The sequence below is a fragment of the Scyliorhinus canicula genome, chromosome 1 (assembly GCF_902713615.1).
Source record: "Scyliorhinus canicula chromosome 1, sScyCan1.1, whole genome shotgun sequence".
NCBI classification, from domain to species: domain Eukaryota; kingdom Metazoa; phylum Chordata; class Chondrichthyes; order Carcharhiniformes; family Scyliorhinidae; genus Scyliorhinus; species Scyliorhinus canicula.
The window spans coordinates 222794332-222817789 of NC_052146.1; the positions used below are offsets into that span (position 1 = coordinate 222794332).

The following is a 23458-nucleotide window of genomic DNA, read 5'->3' on the forward strand; positions in this document are numbered from 1 at the left end:
CATCTACAGTATACACCAGTCATGGTGTAGGAATTCCAGGAAATAATGACCTGTATTTCACAGTCAGTGACAAAGTAATGGTGCTTGCTGGTGAATTTGAAACCAAGTCAAGATGAAAATGAAAATCGCTTATTGTCACAAGTAGGCTTCAAATGAAGTTACTGTAAAAAGCCCCTAGTCACCACATTCCGGCACCTGTTCGGGGAGGCTGGTATGGGAATTGAGCCGTGCTGCTGGCCTGCCTTGGTCTGCTTTCAAAGCCAGCGATTTAGCCCTATACTAAACCAGCCCCGAAAGATAAGGTAACGGTCAAGAAAGGTAAGCAACCAATCACATTGAGGTAGTCTCACAGACAACAAACTAGGAAGTATAAATGCACTGATGATCCTTCATTTTAAATTTAACACATAGCAAAATAAATAATTAGGACACACTCAATTGGATTAATATAGTCCAAAGATGTGTCGGTTAGGTGGATTGGCCATTCTAAATTACCTTTAGTGGCCAAAAAGGTTAAGTGTGGGTTACGGGGTTAGGGTAGATACGTAGGCTGAGTAGGGTGCTCTTTGTTAGGACCGACTTGAGAGACTTAAGGGGCAGAATGGCCTCATCCTGCACTGCTAATTCTATGAAGCTGAAAATCAACCATTTGAAAAAAAGTTTAAAAAGAATGTAAAATTCACCATGAGAGAATTTTGAATTTCGACAAATATCAAATTGGTTTTCCAATATCCACGTGTGATTTTAAGCAGCAGTTATGAACTTTAAAAACCCAGTCACATTTCATTCAACAAGTAGCAACAATTTCAATGTTTTTTTTTACAATGAGATTAATAGTATAAAAGGGAAAGTTTTCATCAGTTCAATTCAGTGATTTTGTCTCGATTACAAATGGAGTATCTCAACACTGAACCCTGTGAACAAGCGTCACATCGCTGACAGCAACTTCTGGGTTTCCATATTTAACTTCACATAAGCAATCCTCAGAAGTTTCTGTCAGTTTCAGAGGGGCAATGACAACAAATCCTCACAATTTCATCGTCATTACTACCATAAAATCAGGGTCAACCTCTGAAGTGAATTATGTTATGATGTGCATTACGCCAGAATTTTCTTAGACCTGTATACTGCCTCACAGGGACCGCTGGTGATAAAGTTAAACAGCCAGTTATCAAACACTGTGCACATTAAAATCAATGTTGAAATAGAGCTTACAGAATTAATGCTACAGCCACATTAACCATTACAGAATAACACAGGCAGGCTCAGTTGCCTGAGGGTGCCAGCGTGTTCTATATGCTTTGACAGCCAGGAGTATTTTGGTTTTCCCCAGACTGATATTTTGTATTAATATTTATTTATTGAGCATGTGACCCAAACATGGATTGCCAGTGGTAATAAAATATGACTTGGACTTGCACTCAGTTTGGTAGACAACCCTATATACATTGAAAATAGAAGGAGGTAATTCAGCCCTTCGAGCCTGCTCCCTCATTCACTATGATATGGCTGATCACCAAGTTCAATACCCTGATCCCACCTTCCCCCATATCCCTTGAGCCCCAAGAGCGAGAAGTATAGGCCTTTATTTATACTCAAACTACGTTTTTGTTACTACATACTGCATGACCTCATCAGTTCGAAGTAATTGCTCTTAAACATGTCCCTGTTAGATAATCTATTCCATTCTGTGTTGGGCACACTACCTTGGATATATATCAGACAATGACTGCACTGCTTTTCGATCCTCTGCCATGCTTGCTGGCATATTCTAATTATTTTTCCAGCAAACTGTAGTATGAACTCTCTGCTGGGATATTAAAATGGCGTACACTGGGATAGGTGATATAGAACAAGAGGGGTTCATGTAAACTTAAAAATATATTTTTAGCCCAAGCTCAGTGTTATAATAGCAATGCTACAACTGCCATTTAAATGCTTTTAATAAAATAATAGTTGTTTGATTCAGCTTCATATGCAAGCGGAAAACTTAAAATGCACCTGACCCAGAAGGATAACCTTTAAAAGGTTAAAGTAATGGCAGTTTGGAGGCAAAATATTTCAAAAATGCAGTTCGGCTTCTGAAAACAAAACGTGCTCTTAGAAACTGGATATAATAAAATTCTGAAATTCTAACAATAAATCAAAAAAGTGGGCAGTACGGTGGCACAGTGGTTAGCACTGCTGCCTCACAGTGCTGGGGACCCGGGTTCAATTTCGGTCTCGGGTCACTGTCTATGTGGAGTTTTTACTTTCTCCCCATGCTCCGCTTTCCGCCCACAGTTCAAAGATGTGCAGGTTAGGTGGACTGACCATGCTAAATTAACTCTTAGTATCCTAAAGGTTAGGTGGGGTTACTGGGTAATGGGATAGGGTGGATCTGACCCTAGGTGGGGTGTTCTTTCAGAGGGCCGGTGCAGACTCTATGGGCCGAACAACCTCCTTCTGCACTGTAGGGCTTCAATTCAATGATTCAAATGAACTTTAGCTCACTGTTCAAAGTCTAATTTGCAGTGCACTTTACTACACTAGGCAGGATTATATCAGTGTTTACCACTGAGAACACATTCACAGCATTTAACAGCCATACAATTACTCCATTTAGACAGTATCACAGGCTCCATCCAAGAGTGCTTTCCATTTAATAATTTAAATTCCTTGACAGAATGTCATTCCCCCTTTCAGTGAAGGCATTGACTAGCCTAACCGCTCCAACCCACCCTTTCCTGGTATAAGTCTAGTAAACCTTCTCTGAACTGCTTCTCTAACACACTTACAACTTTCCTTAAATAAGGAGACCAATAATGGACACACTATTCCAGGTGTGGGCTCGCCAATGCCTTGTACAACTGAAGCATAACCTCCCTACTTATGTCCAAAAGAGAAAATGCTGGAAAATCTCAGGAGGTCTGGCAGCATCTGTAGGGAGAGAAAAGAGCTAACGTTTCAAGTCCAGATGGCCCTTTGTCAAAGCTTATGTAATCAAATCCCCTCACAATAAACTTACCAGTGTACAGCCATGCTAACGGAAGACAGGAGAGGGTAAAAAAGGTCAAGCTAATTGTGATGCCTGATGTGGCATTACAGCCACTACAGAAATATCAAGTCCCTTACCCTATCCAGCAAGATAAACTATTCATTTAATCTTCTAGGAGGATTTAATGTACTTAGTCAAATGAGACTTTCTGCCATCTTCCAAATTTCCTGATATTATGATCCCAGAGCAGATCCCAATATTTGCTAGGATACCAGTCAGAAACCGCAACACTTAAAAAAAAAAATGTTTAAATGGTGAGGAATGGATACTTCACTCCAGGAGTAATTCCATGCAAAAACAGTGAAAACATATATTAAAACAAACTTTATTATTAACACAGTATTAAACTACTGTAACATCAGAGAAACACAGCTCACAATTACCAGTTAATGCTTCACAATAAAAGGAACCACTTTAATTTTAACCGATATCTTCTTATCTCCAATCAAGCAAGATCCATCACAGGTCAAAAAACACTTTTAAATCGAGTTAGAAAACATTGGATTACTTGACAGAAAACACCAGATTACTTAACAATCTTTGGATAGAGATCTTGTGAGAGGCTGCTTGAAGAAAGAGAGAGAGAGAGAGAGAGAGAGAGAGAGAGATTCTGTCAGATTTATGTTGAATCTCTGTCTGCCTCCTGCAGAAACTGCTTTACAGCTTCCAAAATAACTCAACCACTCAAAATGGACTACAACAGGCCTGGCTCTTCCCAAGAGTTACATCAACCCCATTTCACTCCAATCCCATGACATACTTGCTTAAGTTTAAAAACACAATGTTTCTAATTATCTACTTCCCAGGGAATCTCCAAAAAGCATAACAAAAAACCATTATGCCTCTCCTTGCAAACATGAACAAGGTTCAAAAGAATGATTTCACATTTACACCACCTTAATTGCTCCTTCTGCAGCCACAGTGTGTCTTTCTTTTAAACCAGGATTTAAAAACAAATCCTACAGCAGATATATACACATCCTAACCCAGGCTTTTATAAAGCATTACTGCACTAGATACATATAATACAATATGTATACCAATGTCTTACATTCATCACAGTAACAGTCAGGTAACAAGAAAATGAAAGAATACAAAAGAAAAATCAGTTAGTGGTCTGCTTTATTGTAGAGTAGTCACCAACTGTATGAACCTTCAATTACAGCACTGTATAATAAGTTTGTGCAGGATCCTTTATCCCATGAGTACAGTGGTTTATTACCTTTCTGTGTAATACTTGTAAGAGGAGCTATCAAAATTAGCTTAAGCAGAAAGATAGCTTACATTCACTAATTCCAACAGTGACATATAGCATTTCTTTGAAACTAGATTGCCAACAAGCCTAAAGATAGGACAATCTATCCTATGTACCAAGAGTCAGCAAAGCACTTATGGACATGCCTGCTGACAATCTTAATTCACATAATAAATCTGTTAGCTACAGTTAATTAGTAATTTGCTCTTCAAGCTTAATTCTCAAAAGATTTCAAGACCAGGTGATTTGTTACAGTACCAAAGAAAAAGCAATTTTCAACAAGTCTTTAGTCAGTGTAAATTGGATAATAATTTAGTGCAGCAAGTTTAATCAGATTTATTGACTAACTCTAAACTATTTCTGAAAGGTATATTCTGCAATTCGCCATATACTAACATTCTTGGAGGTGTAACATTTTCTCCTGTAACCCCAATAGCTATTTGCAGCCAAGTACAGAATACAATAGCTAGAAAAGATGCAGAAGTGCAATGGTGCAATCACTCAATTTTTCCTTTAAAAAAGAGATAGCCCAGTAAGTTTACCTAATGAGTAGCTCAGCCATTCAGTCAAAGGTCCCAGGTTCAATTCAGTAAATTTGCTCTCAGCCAAGGTGGTGGTAAGGCAATTGGTCTCAGCTTCCATGATGATGAGACTAATATGCCACAGTTCCCATTTCTAATTGGTAACAGGCACCCCATGCGAGGAGTAAATGTGTCCTCTTTAGAGAAAGGCAGGATCCACAGTTCAGCTTGGATTCCCCATGCCCACTTTAGTGTCAAATCACCTGGCAACGGTAACTGCCAAGACACAAATTAGTGGTTAGCTCTCAGGAGGGGCAACTAAGCACTCCGAAAACTGTAATGCACCTCGATACAACTAATTACAATCGCTCTATTATTCATTCTTCACACTTGTCAAATATGAGATTTTCCCATCCCACAGATCAGATTTACTTTAACATTTTACATTCCTTGCTCAGTATTACATTATGGATCGCTTTTGTGGGTGAATCATGAATGATTCATATGCCTCTTAGTTATTTAGCTGGGTGGAGATGCCCTCGCCCGGTTCCATTCCAGTTGTACCAGTAAATCATCTACACTGGTATATCGTATCATTCACACACCATAAGCTCTGGTGTCCCCAAAGATTTATCCTTCGCTCCTTATTTCTCACATACATACTGTCCCTCAGTGACATCATGCAAACATGCATCAGGTCACATCACTGCCCTGTCTACTGCATCTGACTTAGGAACACAGGAAAGAGAGGCAGGAATAGGCCATTTGATTCTTTGAGGCTGCTCTGCCATTCATTAGATCATAGCTGATCTTCTTTCTCACTGCCTTTGTCCCGCACTTTCCCCATATCTCTTGATGGCTTTACTATCTAGAAATCTATTAATCTCTAGCTTGAACATACACACTCAATGAGTGAACCTTCATAGCTCTCTGGACTAGAGAATTCCAAACATTTATCATCCTCTGAAGAAACAAATTCCTCCTAATCATAAAATCATAGAATTTACAGTGCAGAAGGAGGCCATTCGGCCCATCGAGTCTGCACCGGCTCTTGGAAGAGCACACTACCCAAGGTCAACACCTCCTATCCCAATAACCCCACCCAACACTAAAGGCAATTTTGGACACTAAGGGCAATTTATCATGGCCAACCCACCTAACCTGCACATCTTTGGACTGTGGGAGGAAACTGGAGCACCCGGAGGAAACCCACGCACACACGGGGAGGATGTGCAGACTCCGCACAGACAGTGACCCAAGCTGGAATCGAACCTGAGACCCTGGAGCTGTGAAGCCATTGTGCTATCCACAATGCTACCGTGCTGCCCGTAAATGAAATGAAAATCGCTTATTGTCACGAGTAGGCTTCAAATGAAGTTACTGTGAAAAGCCCCTAGTCGCCACATTCCGGCCCCTGCCCGGGGAGGCTGGTACGAACCGTGCTGCTGGCCTGCTTGGTCTGCTTTCTAAGCCAGCGATTTAGCTGAGTGAGCTAAACCAGCCCCTCCTAATCTCAGTCTTAAATGGCCTACCCATTATTCTGAGACTGTGTCCTCTGGTTCTCGACCCTCACCCCCCTCTCCTTCACACACCCTCTCTCTCTCTCTTTTCCCCACCCCAGCACAGCAGTACATCCTTCCTGCATCTACCTTGTTGAGCCCTGTAAGAATTCTGTATGATTCAATAAGATCGCTTCTCATTCTTGTAAACTCGAGAGACTATAGGCCCAATCTCTCCTTTTGGGATAGTCGCATCATCCAAGAATTAGTTTGGGGAATTTTCATTCCACTTTTTCTATGGCAAATATATCCTTCCTTCGGCAGAGACCAAAATTCTATGCAATACTCCAGATGAGGTCTCACCAAGGCTTTGTACAATTGCAGCAAGACATCTTTACTCCTACACTCAAAACCAACATACTATTTGCTCGCCTAATAGCTTGTTGCACCTCCACACCAGCTTTCAGCGTCTCATAAACAAGAACACCCAGGTTCCTTTGGATATCAATACTTCTCAATCGCGCACTAAGTAAAAATATGCATTTCTGTTCCTCCAACCAAACTGCATAACTAAACATTTTTCACATTATATTCATCTGCCATGTTCTTGCCTACTTACCTAGCCTGTCTAAATCCCCTAGAAGCGTCTTTGCATCCTTTGCACCACTCATGTTCCCATCTAGTGTCATCAGCAAACTTAGAAATAATACATTTAGTAGTGTTACTACATTTAATACTACATTAGTATGGATTGTGAATAACTGGGACCCAAATACTGATCCTTGTAAGTACCTCGCTATGCAGCACAGCATGCCAACCTGAAAGTAAGTGACCTGTTTATTCCTACTTTGTATTCGGCCCAGTAACCAATTTTTGATCCACGCTAGTATATTACTAATCTCTTATGGGGCCCTTATGAAAAGCCTTCTGAAAATCCAAATACACCACATCCACTGGTTCCCCATATCTATTCTGCTAGTTATATCCTCAGAACACTCCCAACAGGTTCGTCAAACATGATTTACCTATCATAAATCTATGCTGACTCTACCCAATCATACCTTTATTTTCAAGTGTTCGGTTATCACATCCTTTATAACAGATCCTAGCATTTTCCAACTACTGATATCAAGCTGACAGGCCTGTAGAACGTTTTTCTCCTTCCCTTCTTTCTTAATTAGTGGGGTTAAGTCTGCTATCTTCCAATCCACAGGAACCATTCCGGAATCTATAGAATTTTGGAAGATAATCACCAATGCATCCACTTTCTCTACAATCACCACTTTCAACACTGTGGGTAGTAGATTATCAGGATCAGGGGATTTATCAAGTTTTAGTCACGTTAATTACTCCAGGACTACTTTTTTTTTTACCAATACCAATTTATTTTAGTTCCACATTCTGGCCAGTCCCTCATCATGTTGGTATGATATCTGGTACAATACAAGCAAGAATTTAGCAATTAAACATTGGAAAGGCAGAAACCATTGTCTTTTGTTCACTGGCACAAAATACGTTCCTTTTCTGAGCTGCTGTATCGGGTTGAACCAGGTCATACACACCCTTGGCGTCCTAACGACCCTGAGATGAGCTTCGAAGCTCATCTAAGACCACCTACTTTCAACTCCGTAACATTGTCCATGTCTACCCTTTGTCTCAGATCATCTGCCTCATCCACGCCTTTGTTATCCCTGGACTTGACTATCCACTGTTAATCTGATTGGCCTCCACATCTGCAATCTCCATAAACCTCAACTCATCCACAATATTGCATCCATTGCCCATCACATTCCAATCCCATTCAGCCATCTTCTCTGTGCCCACTGACCTAAACCAACTCCCAGGCAGCAATGCATCATATTTAAAATCCTTCTTTCCAGATCTCTGCCTGATCTTGCTCCTCTCTCTCTTTAAAATCTGTGATTTCTCTGCATTCCTCCAATTCTGGCCTCTCTTGCATCCCCAATTTTAATCACATCATTCACAACCATGCCTTAAACTCAAAGTTCCTAAGCTCTAGAATCCCCTCCTTCAATTTCTTTACTGTTCTCTCTCCTTTCAGACCTTCCTTAAAACCTGCTTCTTTGACGAAGCTTTTGATCATCTGTTCTAATGACTCATTTAAATACCTTGGTGTCAAATTTTGTGATAACGTTCCTGCGAAACACATTGGCTTGTTTAAGTTTGGTGAAGGCACTGTATAATGGTAGCAGTGGTTAGCACTGTTGTTTCACAGTACCAGGGACCCGGGTTTCATTTGCGGCTTGGGTCTGTGCAGAGTCTGCACCTTCTCCCCATGTCTGCGTGGGTTTCCTCCGGGCGATCCTGTTTCCTCCCACAAGTTCCGAAAGACGTGCTTGTTAGGTGAACTGGACATTCTGGACACAGTGTACTTGAATAGGTGCCGGTGTGTGGCACCTCGGAGATTTTCACAACAACTTCATTGCAGTGTTCAGGTAAGCCCACTTGCAACACTAATAAAGATTTTTTTAAATGCAAGTTGCTGTTAAGACTTTCTGGTAAATGCACTTAACAATCCAGTTCTTCCAAGTTTGTTTGAAATTAATTTCTATACATATTTTTAAAGTATCCATTCGGTTTTTTCCAATTAAGGGGCAATTTAGCATGGTCAATCTACCTACCTGCACATACAGAATTTATATAGAATTTACAGTGCAGAAGGAGGCCATTCGGCCCATCGAGTCTGCACCAGCTCTTGGAAAGAGCATCCTACCCAAGGTCAACACCTCCACTCTATCCCCATAACCCAGTAACCCCACCCAACACTAAGGGCAATTTTGGACACTAAGGGCAATTTAGCATGGCCAACCCACCTAACCTGCACATCTTTGGACTGTGGGAGGAAACCGGAGTACCCGGAGGAAACCCACGCACACACGGGGAGGATGTGCAGACTCCGCACAGACAGTGACCCAAGCCGGAATCGAACCTGGGACCCTGGAGCTGTGAAGCGATTGTGCTATCCACAATGCTACCATGCTGCCCATCTATTTAGGTTGTGGGGGTGAGACCCATGCAGACACGGGGAGAATGTGCAATCTGCACACGGACAGTGACCCGGGACCGGGACCGAAACTGGGTCCTTGGTGCCATGAGGCAACAGTGCTAACCACTGCACCACCGTGCCGCCCTGAATTTCTACAGATATTAATGTAATTTCTAATAGCTATTTTATGATTAAAAATCCAAGTGGATGAAAGAAAATTGCTACAGTTGTCATTTTAGCAAGTAGTACAATATTCTCTACAGACACCAAGAGAAATTTAGTTTTTCAGTAATCTGACTAGGCCGATGGCAAGAAACACTTTTCAAATTGCAGCAAAGGGCAACACGGTAGCACAAGTGTATAGCACTGTGGCTTCACAGCGCCAAGTTCCCAGGTTCGATTCCCTGCTGGGTCACTGTCTGTGCGGAATCTGCACATTCTCCTCTTCTGCGTCAGTTTCCTCTGGATACTCCGGATTCCTCCCACAGTACAAAGACGTGCAGGTTAGGTGGATTGGCCATGATAAATTGCCCTTAGTGACCAAAAAACGTTAGATGGGGTCATTGGGTTACAGGGATAGGGTGGAAGTGAGGGCTTAAGTGGGTCGGAGCAGACTCGATGGGCTGAATGGCCTCCTTCTGCACTGTATGTTCTATGTCAATGTCTAAATTGCCATTTTATTCCACACCTGGATGGTTGGTGATTTCCGATTGCATGACGTACAGTGTCTGTTGATGAGCAAGACATTGGCACATTTATACAGAGTGCTTGAATACAAAATGTCTACTTGATTTAGTTGATGGGAGTCAATGCAACTTTAAAGCAACAAGTTCACTAGAAAATAATGGCTAATTTTGAGCACAAAGTGTAGTTTGAATTGTCAATTCAAGTTTACAAAAATATAAGTCTCCCGCAAAATGAGAAAAGAGTGATTCTTCTTCAACATAGTCAGTTAGGAAACAACTAACTGCACTAGGAATTCTATGATTTTATGAACTAATTTAATTTATAAAGCAGTTAATGTAAAAAGCATCTCGAATCACTTCACAAACAATAAATGAAAATAAATTAAAAATCGCTTATTGTCACATGTAGGCTTCAATGAAGTTACTGTGAAAAGCCCCTAGTCGCCACATTCCGGCACCTGTCCGGGGAGGCTGGTACGGGAATTGAACCGTGCTGCAGGCCTGCCTTGGTCTGCTTTAAAAGCCAGTGATTTAGCTTAGTGTGCTAAACCAGCCCCTGATAAATCAGTGACAAATAGATCCAATTATCCAAATTTATATAAAGGGGCACTAGCACCCATAATTTGACTCCATGCTACATAGCTGTGCCAAAATGTATAATTCATTATTTTCACATGAGTTTTTTTTGTAAGTCTACCATGCTCGAGATCAAGGCATTTCTGGATTTTGGAATTTTCTAGATTATAGAATAACTTTGGAATTCCGAACCGCAGATGGGTGAATCGGATATAAATATGTACCTGAGGCATAAAACATGCCAAAACTAATGTTAAGACATGGAAGTGCATGCTTTAAAAGCCGTTCATTTTTCAATATGGGCTGATGATACACGAATGCATAAGGGGTCCTGGATAAGACGTGTAAATCCCAATGCATGCATAGTATACCCATGAAGACCTATTTTTCAATGTGACCCCATTTTAACACCCACACTTTAATCAATCCCTCTCCACACACACACACACACACACACACACACACACACACACAGTCAGTCAGTCCCTACCCACCCACAGAGAGTAATCAATACCCCTCCCCCAGATCATCCCTCTCTGTCTCCCCTCTAGAAAGGCCTAGAAAGTCACTAAGTTGTATTCAACCGCTACGAAAACACAAAAAAGGATGGACCTTGACGGATCACCCGGCATCGAACCAGGCACCCGAAACGACAATGGCAAACCCCGTCCGGTTGACCCTGCAAAGTCTTCCTTACTAACAATGCTAGAAGATTACCCGCAATGTGGAAGATTGCCCAGGTGTGTCCTGTACACAAGAAGAAGACAAATCCAACCGAACCATTACCACCCTATCAATCTGCTCTATCATCAGCAAAGTGATGGATGGGTACATCAACATGTTATCAAGTGATTGGAGGGGGCTGGTCCGGGGTGGGGAGGAGCACCGAGTGTCGCTCTATGCGGATGACCTATTGTTGTATGTGGCGGACCCGGTGGGGGGAATGCCGGTGGTGATGGGGATTCTCCGGGAATTTGGGGATTTCTCAGGGTATAAGCTTAACTTTGGGAAAAGCGAGCTGTTTGTGGTACACCCGGGGGACCAGGAGGGGGGATTGGGAGGCTCCCACTGAAAAGGGCGGAGAGGAGCTTCAGGTACTTGGGGGTTCAGGTGGCCAGGAGCTGGGGGGCCTTGCATAAGCTAAACCTCACAAGGCTGGTGGAGCAAATGGAGGAGGAGTTTAAGAGGTGGGACATGCTGCCGCTGTCTCTGGCAGGTAGGATGCAGTCAGTCAAGATGACGGTGCTTCCGAGGTTTCTGTTCCTGTCCCAGTGCCTCCCCATCCTTATCCCGAAGGCCTTTTTCAGGCGGGTTAACAGGAGCATTACGGGGTTTGTGTGGGCACACGGGACTCCAAGGGTGAGACGGGTGTTCTTGGAGCGGGGGGGCTGGCGTTGCCCAACCTCTGTGGGTATTATTGGGCTGCCAACGCAGCGATGGTGCGTAGGTGGGTAATGGACGGGGAGGGGGCGGCTTGGAAGAGGCTGGAGATGGCATCCTGTGTGGTTACGAGCCTGGAAGCGCTTGCAATGGCGCCGCTGCCGCTCCCTCCGACGAGGTATACCACGAGCCTGGTGGTGGCAGCTACCCTCAAGATCTGGGGGCAATGGAGGCGGCACAGGGGGGAGGTGGGGGTCTCGATGGGGTCCCCGATACGGAGGTACCACCGGTTTGTTCCGGGGAGAATTGATGGTGGGTTCCTGAGTTGGCACTGGGCAGGTGTCAGGAGGCTGGGGTACCTGTTCATAGACGGGAAGTTTGCGAGCCTGGGCGAGCTGGAAGGGAAGTTCAGGCTCCCCCCCGGGGAACACCTTTAGGTACATGCTAGTAAGGGCGTTTGTCAGGTGGCGGGGTTCCCCCTGCTGCCGCTGTGTGGGATCCAGGACAGGGTGCTCTCGGGGGTATGGGTTGGAGAGGGGAGGATCTCGGAAGTGTACCAGGTGATGCAGGAGGTAGATGAGGCCTCGGTGGAGGAGCTGAAAGATAAATGGGAGGAGCTGGGTGAGGAGATTGAGGAGGGGACGTGGGCGGATGCCCTAGAAAGGGTGAACTCCTCCTCTTCGTGTGCGAGGCTTAGCCTCATACAGTTTAAGGTACTGCAAAGGGCTCATATGACCGGGACAAGTATGAGCCGGTTTTTTGGGACCGAGGACACGTGTATTAGGTGCTCAGGGAGCCCAGCAAACCATGTCCACATGTTCTGGGCATGCCCAGCGCTGGGGGAATTTTGGAAGGGTGTAGCAAGGACGGTATCGAGGGTGGTAGGATCCAGGGTCAATCCAAGCTGGGGACTCGCAATATTTGGGGTTGCAGTGGAGCTGGGAGTGCAGGAGGCTAAAGAGGCCAGTGTTCTGGCCTTTGCGTCCCTAGTAGCCCGGCGGAGAATTCTTCTTCAGTGGAAGGAAGCGAGGCCCCCAAGCGTGGAGGCCTGGGTCAACGATATGGCAGGGTTTATTAAATTGGAGAGGGTGAAATTTGCCCTAAGGAGCCAGTGCAGAGGTTTTTCAGGAGATGGCAACCATTTCTAGATCTCCTGGTAGAACGGTAAAAACAAAAGGTCAGCAGCAGCAGCAACCAGGGGGTGGGAGGTTGTCTCTTTGTTTTTGTTTTGTGTTGAATATCTGTTCTTTGCCAACGACGGCCGTTAATTTATTGTTTCTCTTTTGTATTTACGGCGGGGGGGGGGGATTATGTTTTTTTTTTTCAGAATTTTCTGTTATTGTTTTCTTTTTTGTGAAAATTTGAAAAAAAATTATTTAAAAAAAAACATGCTATCAAGTGGCACTTACTCAGCAATAACCTGCTCACGGACACTCAGTTTGGGTTCCGCCAGGGTCACTCAGCTCCTGACCTCATTACAGCCTTGGTTCAAACATGGACAAAAGAGCTGAATGCCAGAGGTGAGGTGAGAGTGGCTGCCCTTGACATCAAGGCAGCATTTGCTGCCTCTCCTGCACCGTGGTCACCGCTGCCCCTCCTGCATCGTGACCACCACTGCCCCCCGCACCATGGTTACCGCTGCCCCTCCCGCACAGTGAGACTGCAGCGGATGAGCAGGAGCACAGAAACCAAAGATACAGGGCAACAGCAACAGGAGACTCCCAAGCAGTCTCCTAGTTGTTGCTCAATAAAGGGATGTAGGACAAAATGTCAAATGACCAGCCAATTCCATAAAATGCAGGATCAGGTCACCCTGGTCCTGAGAAGCATTGCACTGTCGGAGGTGTTGTCTTTCCAAAAAGATGTTAAACAGAGGCCCCATCTGCCTGCATGGGTGGATGCAAAAAATTTCACGGCATTGTTTTGAAGAACACCCAAGGTAGCAGGGGATTATCCTGGTGTGCTCACCAATATTTATTCCTCAATCAATATCATATTGCTTTGTGTGCAACGTTTGCTGTGTGCAAATTAGTTGCCACATTTCCCAGTGACTACACTTCAAAATTACTTCAGAAACTGTAGAACACTTGGAGACATAGTCATTATGAAAAGCACTATATAAATAAAAATCTTTATTTTCCTTTTCATTATTTCTCCTCCATGACTGACTGTGTCATGAGGCAGTAAGAGGAAATGCAAAAAGAGCCCAACATGCTCATTTTGTGTGTACTACACTTCAGTGATTTCATTCCAATTCCACAAATTTATTCCCAAAACTGTAGCATAGCATTCTTGGTGCATTCTCACATGAGCGCAGCTCCAAGATATTGTCCATCAGTGGTGGAAAGATTTACCAGTTGCGAAATATTCATCATGATGCATTGCACTGCCCATTTTCATGCTTGATTAAATACACTAATTCTCTCCTTCCCCATGAACTCCTGATGAATGTTGAAATACCTCTAGCTGTTCTCCATTTGACATGTTATATCGGGACACACAAAGGCTCTGGCCCAAGTGCTTGTTCTTCACAAGATTCACTCAATGCAAGTACAATAAGAACAAGATGTACAGTACTTAATCAGAGTCTATATTTCCAATGCCAAATAAAGGCAATATTGCCACAATTTTCTGGAATTGAAAGTAGAAGTTGCTCTTGTTTCAAGGGATTATTTTTTCTTTTACTTAAACTGGTGAGTACTATGGATGTAAAGGATGCTGGAGAGTCCAGTATCAAGGGCACTGACCCATTCCTTTCAATCTCAATTAAGATAATCATTTCAACTACATCTCAATTAGATGAAGAATTGTAATCAGGGCCACACTAACACAGGAAGCTATGATTTAGACAATAATAGAGCTTTATCATTCCACTTTAAGATCAATTACATGAAGCTCAGCACTTGAAATTGAGATAATTTGAAGCATTCCCAAAGAAAGGCGAAAATAATTTGGGCCTTAAGAGACAAATAAAATTTCATTACGTAGCCAGTGACAATTATTTTTTTCACTTGTGATAGTTATCAAACACATTTAAAAGGAATGGAACATAAGAACAGAGTATATTAAACATGGTTATTGTCTGTTCCTATCTCATTTACAAAGTGAGAACGTTGGCAACAAAACCGCTAATGTCACACAGATCCATACAGATTCCTAGACAATGTAAACCTCAAGTTTTAAAATCATTTTGTCCCAAGAACAACACGACAAAAGGTGTGAACTGTGGAATAAAACTAGTGAACAGCTAATAATAGTAATTATCATTATTGGTGTCACGAGTAGGCTTACATTAACACTGCAACAACATTACTGTGAAAATCCCCTAGTTGCCACACTCCGGTGCCTGTTTGGGCACACGGAGGGAGAATTCAGAATGTCCAATTCACCTAACAAGCACATACAGTCAATTTAACAAAGTAAGGGCAGCATGGTGGCACACTGGTTAGCACTGCTGTCTCACAGCACCGAGGACCCGGGTTCGATCCTGGCCCCGGGTCCGCATACAGTTTGCACATTCTCCCCGTCTGCATGGGTCTCACCCCCACAACCCTAAGATGTGCAGGTAGGTGGATTGGCCATGCTAAATTGTCCCTAATCGGGAAGAAAGGAATTGGGTACACTAAATTTTAGGAAAAAAACGTAAAGTAAGCCTGTTCATCACAAGTCATTAAACAGTTGTTGTTTACAAAATTTATGTTACAACAAATCAAACATACACAGCATGGATGGATTCTGCCAATTTTTCTTACAATATTATTAGACACTATAAAGAACTCCAGTTTAGTCAGTTAAGAGCGGGGAATTTGATTCTTTCCTCTCTTGGGAGCAAAGGATATAATCAGATAAATTATATCATGCAACTTGCTGCTGTTAACCAGAACTTGAAACACTAAATATCTCCCTTCTAAACAGGCTCTTGACTTTGCTTATTTTTTTCAGCACAATTCACACAAAATTGCAGTCAGTAATTTCTGCAAGCTTTTGTGCTTTAAGTGCTCACTTAAGGAACTCTACATAATATTGACCATGCCCCAGGTTGAATTAATCCCCATTACAAGTTTTTGCTACTGTACTCGTTTACAAGCATTCAAGGAGGCTTCAAAAATTAAGCAATTGTTTTGGTACCAGGTCCAAAATAAAAAGGCCTGCTTAAAACTTTTATTTTTAAATATTTACAAAAAAACTGATTACTGCATATCAATATAACTAGATAATGGATCTGTATAATTATTATAAAATCATTCTAAGTAGTTCAAAATTTGGGTATTCCCAACCGATAGACAAGACACTGATTAAATTGCTTATTTTTTGTGATAAGCCCATTTGCAGCTGTAATACACTACATTAGTTATCATTTTAAAAAATATTCAAGAATATATTTTGAAGTAGCTTTTTAAAAAAACACACTAAGCTTTGTGTGCACAAAATGCAGGAGAAATCCAACTCTGCCAATTAATTAGCTGATTGTCAATAATAATAATCTTTATTAGTATCACAAGTAAGCTTACATTAACACTGCAATGAATGAAGCTATCATTGGCAAAAAGATTGAAGCTGTTGCCAACAGTGCTATGAAGCCAAGTGAAACACTATTTAGAACTATATTAAAGCTTATTTTTGTCTCAAACAAAGTGAATCAGCACTTACTCAACAATAACTAGCTCAATTATGTTGCGTTTGGGTAGCGCAAGAGTCATTCATCTCAAGACCACATGACAGACATGACTCAAACATGAACAACAAAGAGCTGAAGTCCAGCAATCAGCTGAAAGTGACTGCCCTTGACATCAAGGCAGCATTTGACCAAGTGTGGCATCATGAAGCCCAACTGAAGTCATTTTAAGAGGCAAGAGGGAAAACTTTCCAATAGCTGGAGTCGTACTCAGCATAATGGAAGGTGGTTATTGAAGGCCATCATATCATTTTGAGGACGCCACTGAAGTGTTTCCTCAGTAAAGATCCGAGTCTTAACCATCTCCAGCCACTTCTTGATCAGAAGTGGGATATTAACTGATGATTCCAGTGTGTTAATTTAATTTGCAGTTCTTGAGATACTGAAGCAGTCCTTGCCCACATGCAGAAAGACATGGATAATATTCAAGTTTGGGCTGACATGTGGCAAGTAATATTTGCATCTCATAAGTGCCCATCAATAACCATTTCCAACAAATATGAATCAAATCCCCTTCCCTTGACATTCAATGGCAATACCATCACCGAATCACCCACCGCCAACATACCGGGGAGGTCACTAATGACCAGAAACTTAACTGGACCAACCACATAATTGCCGTGGCAATAAGAGCAAGTCTGAGGTTGGACATTTTGCAGCGAGTGCCTCACCTCCTGATTACCAAAGATTTACACTATTTACAAGGAAGTGAGGAACTCTCCACCTGTGTTTGAGTAAAGCTCCATGTAGCTCAATACCATCTAGGGCAAAGCAGCAATCATATCTGAGATGCTATTTGCCACCTTAAGGATTCACTTCCTGTGTATTTGTACCATCTACACGATATACTGTAGCAGCTCACAGGTTCCTTTAAAAACACTGCAAAAAGCCTCCACTGCTTCGAAAGACATGGGTAGCAGGCACATGAGAACATCAGCTTCTACAAGAACCCCTCCAAATCACACACTATAAATTATGGCTTTGCCAGTAACACCCACATCCGATGAACGATTTTAAAAAATGAATCAATTACCAATAGGTTAGTCAAGTATTTTGCGGAAATATTTATAACTGCATCATAGAAAGCATCCTATCTGGTAGCTTCAAAGCTTGGTACGGCAACTGCTTGGCCCAAGCCCGTAAGAAATTACAGAGTTGTGAACTCAGCCCAGTCCATCACACAAATCCCTCTCCCATCCACTGACTGTGTCTGCACCTCCCGCTGCATTGGGAAAGTGGGCAGCAGAATCAAATACTCCTCCCAGCCGGGTTATTCTCTCTTCCGACCTCTTCCATCGGGCAGAGGATACAAAAGACTGAGAACACACATGAACAGAATCAAAAACAGCTTCTTCCCCACCGTTACCAGACTCCTAAATTACCCTCTTATGGACTGAATTCCTCTCATCACGCATCTTCTCTACTATGTAGCACTACACTCAGTATACTCAGCTGATGTTTATGTCTATGTATTTACATTGTGTATTTATCATACATCCCCAGTTTTTCATGTATGGAACGATCTGCCTGGACTGTACGCAGAACAATACTTTTCACTGTACCTTGGTACACGTGACAAATCTAAATCTAGTGTTTGCAAAAGATCAGACAAGTAAGGAAATTTTTGACCTTAATGGGATAAAACACTACATTTCTAAAGTACCTATTGTTTACTAAAGTTTTGAGATGCTCCCCATCCTTTCTGAGAATTCTTGACACATTAAAACAAAATGTAGCTTTTTGGGCAGTCGGTTAAAAAATGTCACATTCAGGCTGACAATTTACTTGTGTAGTAATAATGCGAACCTGGGTAAAGTTGTTGCTGAAAAAACACCCTACAAAACTGGTCAGCTTCAACAAAACTTCTGAAGAAGTCATACGAGCTCCAAAAGTTAACTCTGTTTTTCTCTCCACAGATGATGCCAGACCTGAGTTTTTCTGGCTTTTTCTTTTTTTATTTCAACAGCAGGGGAACTGACATTTAGTATTAAAAAAATACTTGCGATGGAAGCAGTTCTGCAAATAATGATCGAGCAACAGTGTTATTGTTGTAAATGATCAAAGCATCATTATCCTGTAGTGAAGTGATGATAAAAGATCTAAAATTCCCAGCCTCCTAGTCTGCTATCATTCAAGGACCAAACTCTTGAATAGCTTTTCATCAAATGAATAAACAGATGCTATGACAGGTCATTTCAAAGTGCAAAAAATGAAAGCTCCGGGATTTTCCCCCAAAGTTGACAAAACGTAGGTCCTTTCTCTCCAAATTCCAGCAAATTTCATGTTTGCCTACAGTAAACATTACTTACAGGCTCAGACAGAAAAGAAAAATATGAGAATAGGAAATAATCCCATTTAGGGTGGGCACGAGTTCATATTAGGCTGAATCACTCAACCATGAAGGTCCCAGGTCTGCACTAATTTGGGTTGTGGTTGGCAACTGGAGTGCTCGTGAATTTTAAAATGTTAGCAGTTTTCACACTTATTCACTAATCAATGAACCTTTTTGGGAAAACGCAACAGAAGAAACAGCAAGAGTACTTTGTAAGTACAATATGTAGGAGTACCTCATATTTCTTGAAGTTATGAATAGCATCTCCCTATTGACCTTCCAAGTGAAGATGACCATATTAATCAAGTGGAATGTTAGCAAGGTTCCTGGGGGTAAGTAGTTGACCGCTAAGGCTAATCTGTACCAAGAGGCGCACCTACATATAGGATAGGATATCACATGCGACTGTTATTTGGACAAGTTACTGGCTCGGGATAGACATTTGCTTTCAGAGCCATTTTTTATTTGATTGTGCCAGATGCATTCATTTATCCTGGGCAAGCTTCTTCCAGGACTCGGGGTGAATATCAAAACTCATAAGCAAAGCCTTGACCCTGCCACCAATGGGAAGTTTTTCTCTATCGACTCTTTCTAGATCATACATGATTTTCAACACCCCCATCAAATCTACTAATAACTGTCTCTTCGGGAGAACAACACCACTTTCTCTGATACTTCCCCATATCTAAAGACTCTGATCTCTAGTATACGAATATGACTGAAAAGAGAGATATGCTGTTGAAGCTTTACCTCTTGCACTCTCAGGACAAATGCAAAAATGCCAAATTTCAAGCAATCATGACAATTTATACTACAAGGGAAAAAGGTACGGATTGATTGGAAAGTTGAATCCGATTGGCTAAGGTGTAGCCACGGAGAAAGTAATGGGGAACTATAAGCTCCCCAAGCTCCCAGATAATTCAAAAAGGTTCACGGTTTGAACATATTCCTTTCTATTCCCTACGTATGAATGCATGTAACTTCTGGCCAGCGTAAAGGAACCAACTAATGAGCTCACCTCATTATCTCAAATTGGTTCTTTGTGTAACTGTTAGCTCATTAAGGTTTGTTCAGCAAGTGCTGCCCAATCTTGGAATCACATCAAAGAACCAATGTTGTTCTTTGGGTTTTGAAACTGCAAGCTGGTTGAGTACAGTCTGTATTCTGCCTATTAGGTGCGACAAAGGAATATGCTATCTGCTTCGATCAGCCAATCGTTGGGACTTACAGCTCATGCACCTGGTCCTGCACCAGCACTAAAATTCATACAATACTTTGTTCACTTGTGTGGTAGGTGGAATGCCTTTCTGGACTGACAGTAGCATTCTATTAGTGGAAAATACCACTCATGTAGTCAATGCATAGTAGCAGATTGAAATCGCTTGCTTAACTTGTTCAAATTCTTTCAGATACTTAGTCTTTCCACGGTAATTTGAGGTAGACCGCATACCTTTCAGGTCTGAAAATGGGGGCTTTTGGCCCATTTTGCGAGTTTGCAAGATACAAAGCAAACAAAAATCTAATCAGGATAGCCAATGGCCCGTAGGATAGCTTTTATGCACTATTTCTGCATCAAACTTGCACGGTATACAAATGATTAGGGCCCTATCATCAAGATTGCTGGTAATGCCGTCTTATAGCGCGTAGAGCTAAACAAATCCCAATGTGTATATGGGGTGGCATGGTGGTACAGCAGTTAGCACTTCTGCCTCACAGCACCAGGGACCCAGGTTCAACTACGGCCTTGGGTGACTGTCTGTGTGGAGCCTCCACTTTCTCCCCATGTCTGCGTGGGTTTCCTCCGAGTGTTCCGGTTTCCTCCCATAGTCCAGAAATGTGCAGGATAGATGGATTGGCCATGCTAAGTTACCCTTTAGTGTCCAAAGATGTAGGGTTATGGAGTTACGCAGATAGGGCGAGGGAGTGAGCTCTTTCAGGGGATCGGTGCAGACATGATGGGCTGAATGGCCTCCTTCTGCACTGTAGGAATTCGATAGTTCTATTCTATTGGCCAATGGAAGTAGGCTTAGTGTAGACAGTCGTAGAAAACCCATTAGCAGACAAAGACATTTGTTCAAGTCTTGCATCTTTTTTAAATTACCTGGGGGTTTGGTGAGCCTACAGTTACCCATTTCTTACTCCACGCCAATATCTCGGCAAATCAGAGTGAACTTGACAACCAATCATCGGCCTTTTCTCCAGTAGTATAAATTGTTGTGATCATTTCAAATTTGCCCTGATGGGGGCTTTTGGCCCATTTTGCGAGTTTGCAAGATTTTGCCCTGATGACTGCAAAGACGAAAAGCTTCAGCAACATGCCTCTCCATCCAAGTTCCGTACTACCGAGCGACTGTTTGTATCCCTGGAACCACTCTCACAATCGCTTCTGCACTTTCTCTGTAGCCTTCAGAACCTTCCAAAAGTACAGTGCCGGGATTTGGGCCCAACATTGGACCTAACTAGTGCTATATAAAGGGTCATCATAATATCCTTGCTTTTCTATGCTTTGCTTCTATTTATGAAGCACAAGATCCCGACTGCTTTATTAACGATTTTCTCAACCTGTCCTGCCGTCTAAAATGATTTGCAAACTGTCTGTCGAATTGTATTGTTCAAATCGTAAGATCGTAATGTTTGGGACTATCTCTAAGATCGTAATGTTTGGGACTATCTCTTCAACTTGTGACTGAGACTGCAGAAGAGTAATAAACTTATTTTTATATATATTTTCTTGTGTGTGTTTCCTCCGGATGCTCCGGTTTCCTCCCACAAGTCCCGAAAGATGTGCTGGTTAGGTGAATTGACCATTCTGAATTCTCCCTCTGTGTACCCGAACAGGCGCCGGAGTGTGGCGACCAAGAGATTTTCACAACAATTTTATTGCAATGTTAATGTAATCCTACTTGTGACACTAATAAAGATTATTATTAAGAATTTACCTTTTTCTTTGAGTTTGAATTACAACTTTCGAAGAAAGAAGAATTAAGACTACTGATTTAAACCACTTTTTGTTTTCTTTGAAAATTCTATTTTTAGTTTTAGTTTGTTGAGATTGAATGAAAGTAAAATGCTTTAGATTCTCTTTGTTGTGCGAGTATGGAAACTTCCATGAATGCAAGAGAATGTGTGTGTTTAATAAAGAATTTGTGTAGATTTTATTTGTTGTGTTGCTAGCTTTAATGTTGTTTTCCCTCTATTGTGATTTTGCAACAGAGTGTAAAATCAAATAGGAGTTATAAACTGGCTTAAAGTGTAATTTGAAACAAAGTAATTTATTTAAATTCCTTAAAAATATAGAAAAAATAGAGTAACACTGATCAACATCACGGAAATTACTTGGAACACAATTCTCTGAAAGTAAATGAAAAATAAATTTTAAAAGTACATAACTTGGAATTTGGAAATGATTCGTTTGAGCTTGGAATAATTCTGGATGCTCTTAGCTCAAATTGAAAAAAAAAATGATCTAAATTAGAATTTGAAGACAGTGTTCTTTGTTTAAGGAGCCCATGTGCTCTGCTCCCTCCTTCATTAAGAGCAGTGATAATGTTATTACATTTGAAAACTTTTACAACTCTTGGTATAGAATTTACAGTACAGGAGGCCATTCGGCCCATCGTGTCTGCACCGGCTCTTGGAAAGAGCATCCTACCCAGCCCCACATCTCCACCCTATCCCCATAGCCCAGTAACCCCACCCAACACTAAGGGCAATTTTGGTCACTAAGGGCAATATAGCATGGCCAATCCACCTAACCTGCACATCTTTGGACTGTGGGAGGAAACCGGAGCACCCGGAGGAAACCCAGGCAGACACGGGGGGGACATGCAGACTCCGCACAGACAGTGACCCAGCGGGGAATCGAACCTGAGACCCTGGAGCTGTGAAGCAATTGTGCTAACCACTATGCTACCATGCTGCGCTACAACTGGCAGAGATTTCACTATCTTCTCTGTAAATTATTACATATCTAATTTTCTGTTTGAGATTTTTTATATAGCGGAGATGATGATTTTTAATTTTATTTTAAATTGACATAGATCTAGACCAAATTAACTTGATTGGCAGACAAGTCTAGCAATTTCAAGACTTCAAAATTTTATATCACAACATAGCGACGGACCTAACGGCTTTGCTTTTGTGGAAAAGGTTAACTCATTCTGACTTAGCTGTTCCCGTTTGAATTAAAGTGTTTGTGATTAGTTACACTTAACTTCCATACCAATTATAGGTCTGATAATTTGACTTCTCTTAAAAGTACCAGCCCTGAATGTAATTGCTCTTGAGATTTAATTGATTAAATAAATTGAGTGTATGGAAAATAGCAGCTCATATAAAAGGGGATAAACAAATTCTTAGTTTTTGATGAATACAGGATAATAGAAGTTGGTCTGTGTGGGTTTATGAGTTTTAAAACTTTTTGTTATTTATAAAAAGATAAATTAAACATATTCTCAGCTGACAATGTCGCTATTTGAATCTGGGAGATT

General features: G+C 41.8%; 1 protein-coding gene across 1 annotated transcript in view; it reads right to left on the reverse strand.

Moving 5' to 3' along the window:
• The window catches only part of arid1b (AT rich interactive domain 1B (SWI1-like)), a 633019-nt gene that overhangs the window by 423287 nt on the left and 186274 nt on the right, over positions 1–23458 (reverse strand). The gene's annotated exons all lie outside the window — the stretch shown is intronic.